A 6,000-nucleotide genomic window follows, 5' to 3' on the forward strand; every position below is an offset into this window, starting at 1 on the left:
GCCTTAGAATAACCCAAGTGCTTAGAATAGCCCAAATTTGTGAAGCGTGTATAAACTAATATCAATAATCGTAAAGTAAAGCGTGTACTTCATCACATTTATCTGACTTCTTCGTCGCGGTATCAATCAACAGGTGCAACACACGGAATGTGGAACAAATCAGGCAGACGTATGTTCCGTGCCATTAATATTAATAGAAAATACCGGCCTCGGTGGTGTCGTGATAAGCCATGAATCGGACAACAGGCTGGTAGGTACAGAGCTCGCAGCCCGGTACCGGCTCTCACCAAGAACGAGCTTTAACGACTCAGTGGGTAGGTGTAAGACCACTACACCCTCTTCGCTATCACCAACCACTGACCCTCCCGCCCCGGAGTCGGTCACTGGCGTAGTCAGAGGCTGAATCCGGGGTGGGCGTGCCTGAACCCTTGTGGATAGGGGCACGTAAAAAGAGTTTCCCAGTCCCAACCACTGATCACTAACAACTAACCCACTGTCCTGGACAGACAGCTCAGATAGCTGGAGTGTGCGCCAAGGACAGTGTGCTCGGCGCGGCATGACACGGCACGGCTCGGCTCGGCTCGGCTCAGCTCGTGTCGACTCGAGCTCGGCTCGGCGTCGGCTCGAACTCACGTCTGTTCGTCTCGGCTTCGGTCGTCTCGCAGGACCTGTTTGTCGCTTGCGAACAAAAAAGAAATCTATTTATTTTTTAAGAGGTGTGAAGAGAAGCTGTCACAAAAACAACAGTACTCACCCTCTCACCCCTAGCCACCCACCAAAATCATTGTCTTGTGACTTATTTCCACTCAACAATAACTAGAAAATATATTTTCAGTTCCTATGGGGTGCATTAAATGACAGGCTATCCATGACAATAAACCGTGGGGATGGGTGGGGTGGTTTGGGCAGGACAAAAGACATTATTCGTGTATCAGTAATTTTAGGAAGATACGCGTTATCCACAGCAATGTTTTTGGGTTTTTCATATGCAGTTCCCCACGGACAATATAGCACATATATCACAGTATAATCATTTATATCTCTAACGAAGCACCGGCTGAAATGAGATAACCCACGAAGAAGAATTAAGCTTACAATGTATTGTATTTTGGAAGAACGCTTTTTGAGTTGTGTCTGTTTGTCATAATGTTTGTAATAGCCGAAACTATTGGATTTTAGGTAGTACTAAACCAAATAACTTCCGGCTGAGTAAAAATTGGAGGTGCACCCAACTTTTGATAGAGAAGTGAACACCACAAGTCCTGTGATTGGTTATAAATGTGAATGTGTTGGTTGTAAAAAATAATATATTTCATCTGGGTAAACAAAATATGCAATTTTATTTCATCTAGTACCAATGTGTCAAGTAGCCTTGTGCTTGAAACATGTATGGGGTACCTGTAAAAAAAAGTACTCGAATTTTGTGCGGAACTAGGGTAGTCATAGACGCTACCCGTTATCTCAGAAACAATCAGCTTGACCCCCAATGTTTTCTGATTCATTTTAAGTGTGAGGGGTGGTAGTATTTATATCCGTGGCGTTTATGTTGATTGATACGCTGCAGGTATATGTTACTATATCCGTGGCGTTTATGTTGATTGATACGCTGCACATATGTTACTATTGTCGTCTATTTGGTTTGGTCGTATACACCCTTTACGTTCAAATGATTTCGTACGTACAAAAACATACATATTAGGTAGCAGAATGACGGCTGAGTTGCTGAAAACATTAGGTCATCAGAAATACATCAGATATACAGCCACTGGTGTTTTAAACAAAGAAATGTATTGAGTATGTAAATTCAGTTGCTAAAAGGATTATATTAGTCAGAAACAGGTTACAACAGTAGCACAGACGTACGAGCTCCAGTTTGTGCGTGTGGTGCCTTTTCTGTTACTAAGGTTATAATAAACAATTGCCGAAAATATTTACCATATACCTCGGGTCAGTACCCGTAACTCCTGTTGTGTGCTAGAGTTTCATTATCGTTAAACAAAATTTAATAATAACCTTAATAACAAAAATACAATCTACAAATAGTCAAAAATCATTGTTTTAAAATATCAATTTTTAAGTTCAAGATACCAGGAAAGCGCGTTTTAGTCTTTCGGAGATTTCAAGTTTTCCGGGGGAGCATGTCTCTGGATCCCTATACAAAGCTCGAGCGCTTCGCGCCCTCAGGCAACTACATATCCAAAATGCTCCAGCAAATACCTACTGGATTTTATTGGAAAATGTTACCTAGTTAAATCGGCATTTACACTTGTCTGATAGCGTCGCCGCCATCTAGACACGAAAGGTATACGTATCTTGAAACTTAAATCTTTGAAACCTTATTTCCGTACAAACGACAGCATATGAGGCATTATTGTACAGTGGTTATTTACAGTGACAAGATGACAGGAGCTCTTCGCAGAATATATACAAACATAATTCAAATTAGTGAGTGCTCCGCAAGTCTCAATGGGTAGGTGTAAACCTCTTGCACCGACCAGTGATCCATAATTGGTTCAACAAAGGCCATGGTTTGTGCTATCCTGCCTGTGGGAAGCGCAAATAAAAGATCCCTTGCTGCTAATCGGAAAGAGTAGCCCATGAAGTGGCGACAGCTGGTTTCCTCTCAAAATCTGTGTGATCCTTAACAATATGTCTGACGCCATATAACCGTAAATAAAATGTGTTGAGTGCGTCGTTAAATAAAACATTTCTTTCTTTTTTTAATTCAAATTAGCTATATACACATTTTAAAATGAAGACATTTGGTATTATTAACATCACAGGATATTGTAATGTATTTGTTTTTACCAATCTCCTGCGTCATGACATGTCCTAATATTAATATTTGTTTAATAGTATGGAGCAAATGTAGGCATGTTGTGACCAGTGTCATCATTTGGCTGAAGAAAATTAAAACGTTCTCCAACAAATAACCTGTCACCCCTAAAATAGTAATGGACATTATTAATTTCTTTTTTTGTTTGTTTAACAACACCACTAGAGCAAAGATTTATTAATAATTGGATGTCTAACATTTGGTCATTTTGACATATAGCCTTAGAGAGGAAACCCGCTACATTTTTTCATTAGTAGTTCTTATATGCACCATCCCACAGACAGTACAGCAGATACCACGGCTTTGATACAACAGTCGTGGTGCTCTGGCTGAAAAGAGAAATATTCCAATGGGCCCGCCAGTGACACAGCTCTAATTCCTAATTCAGACCGTCATCCAGTGTTTCTGCTATGAATACGTAATGCTTTGCTTCAACCTGAATACGCAAAACATATTGTGTGTATATTTCTATCATGAATTTAAACCGAATGCGTCACAGCGTATTCTATGTTGTATGTTTACGCAAAAACCAGCTCTGCGTATTCGTAGCGTATCAGAACGAAATCGTGGCTTATTCGTACAGTATTCACGTGAATATGTCAAAAATACGCAAGCATATGTGTATGTATTTTCTATCTCATTCTCAATCTCTCAGATTATCCATCTGTCTCTGTCTGTCTGTCTCTCTGTCTCTGTCTCTCTGTCTCTGTATCTCTGTCTCTCTCTCTCACTCTGTGTGTGTGTGTGTCTGTCTGTGTGTGTGTGTGTGTGTGTGTGTGTGTGTGTGTGTGTGTGTGTGTCTATTTGCCTGTCTGCCTCTCAACTTCTCTCTCCTGTGTTTGTTTCTTTGTTGTTGTTATTTTTGTCCGTTTCTTTTCATTTCAGTGTGAGCATTTATTAAAACTGCAGTTATCTTTGTATATGGTTCGTTAATGAAATAAACTATAAGTTCAAAGGGTGTTAAAAGAAAATCTAATAAGTACTAAATTAGTTATAATATATCACGTGTGCCAAATACGTTTATTTGAGACCAAGGTTACAGGATACGAGACTGAATCGTAAACTTTATTCTTTTTTCTTCTTCCTCTTTTTTTTTCGGGGGGGGGGGGGGGGGGGGGGGGGGGGGGGGGTGGGGGAGGTGAATGTTATTATTTTATTAATATTTATTATTATTATTATTATTATTATTATTATTATTTGTTTTGTGATTTGTTACCGCACAACATTCTTCAACATGATTTATCAATATTTACTGAGTAATATATGACATACAAAATCTAGTATTCTCCATTATTTTACTTGGAAACGAAGTTGTTTTCTGTGGTGTTTTGTTACAAAAGTATTTTAAAAGCATGACGGCAGATGTGTATGTAATTAGATAGGCTATGTCAATGTCGATGACACACGAGGTTACCGAAACTGTAGCTGTGCTTGTTTTGCATTTATAAATGATGTTCGCGGTCGGTTTGGGTTTGATCCCCATCGGTGGGCCCATTGGGCTATTTCTAGTTCCGGCCAGTCCACCACGACTGGTATATCAAAGGTTGTGGTATGTGCTATCCTGTCTGTGGGATGGTGCATGTAAACGACCCATTGCTACTAATGGAATAATGTAGCGGGTTTCCTCTCTAAGACTATATGTCAACATTATCGAATGTTTGACATCCAGTAGCCGATGTTTAATAAATCAATGCACTCTAGTGGTGTCGTTAAACAATATGGTGAAGCGAGATTGCAACTTTAATAATTCTAAAAGTTGGCCTGCCTCTCATACCATAAATGAGATGGCCTGGCCACTATGCCATCAGAACCGCTTTGTGAGCGACTAGTCGAAGAATTATTTTATGGAAAATCAATTGTTTTCTATTTACCTTTAATATAAGAGAAGATGACTCTGTTGACTACAGCAATTGTATGCACACACTGAGAATACATTTATACATTAATGTCGCTGTCCCTTTTTATCTTTGACATCCAGATCTGTGATTTACAGTGGTAATCTATGATTTACTATTACACACGAAATGATGCATTCTCAAGCTTTATAATTAAAGTATTCTATTCAGACAAAACGGGGAAGGCGTCCCGCCGCCCTTTTGAAGACGAGTTTCTGAATGAAAATTCGATTTCTAACAGTGGCGGATCGAATTTCAATTCGAGCAGGGGTCACAATGAAGCTGTGAATTTGGTGTGTTAGGAAGCGTGGGTGGTAGTAATAAAGCAATTTATATATATATATATTGTCATATTAGGCAGGGGTGGGTGCAGGATTTAGCGAGGAAGTGCAATGCTTAAAAGGGGAATCTACTAACAGAATTCAGAAGTATATTAGTGCATAGTGGACAGACCCTAGTTTTTAAACACTAAGACATATTTTTTCACCATTAAAGTCGTTTATGATCACTGAAATCAAACATTAGTTTTTATAGTTTTAAAAACGCACGTGCGTCTGAGAAGTAATGGCTATGGAGTCGCGTTTTAGTCTATTTTTAAAGGTATTTCAACGTCACAGACTCTTGTTTCACTCGGTTGTATCCAAATTTGTTACAGGTTTATAAATTAACCAAACTTAGTGTCCACTTTTACGGGTTGAAACTAGGGTCTAGGTGAAAAATATGCTTTAGTGTTTAAAAGCTAGGGTCTGTCCCTTTAACAATGTTATTAACATGTATTATCTATATGGTAATCTTCCACAGAAATATCAAGCTGGGACCATGTAAAATGTGTTCCCCACTATACACAATTTCAATGCACTATGTTTATCTTCTAAACACTGGAATTTTCAGGGCTCTTCGAGAGCAGTTCGTACGATTAAATTAATGCAATAAATTGAAATGAACTAAAATGAATTAACCTCGCGAACATTTCTTGTACAATCTTATTAATATGCACTGGCGTAGCCAATGTGGAGCATGGCGACCACGACCCTTCTCGGTCACACTCCACACACCCCATACACACGTAAAGAAGATGGGTGGCCCCTCGATACAAAACTCTCGCTATGCCAAAGCCTAGGCACTCCAACACCGACTTCAAGGGTCCTGACAAACAATCAAAGAAACAAACACTTACCTCTGTTGATATATCCACTCCACACTTGTATCAATATTGCAGTAGAACAGCATGGTAGTTAGCTGCCGTAATTGGGTAGTATTAGATCCATG

Source organism: Gigantopelta aegis, chromosome 3 (assembly GCF_016097555.1).
Source record: "Gigantopelta aegis isolate Gae_Host chromosome 3, Gae_host_genome, whole genome shotgun sequence".
NCBI classification, from domain to species: Eukaryota; Metazoa; Mollusca; class Gastropoda; order Neomphalida; family Peltospiridae; genus Gigantopelta; species Gigantopelta aegis.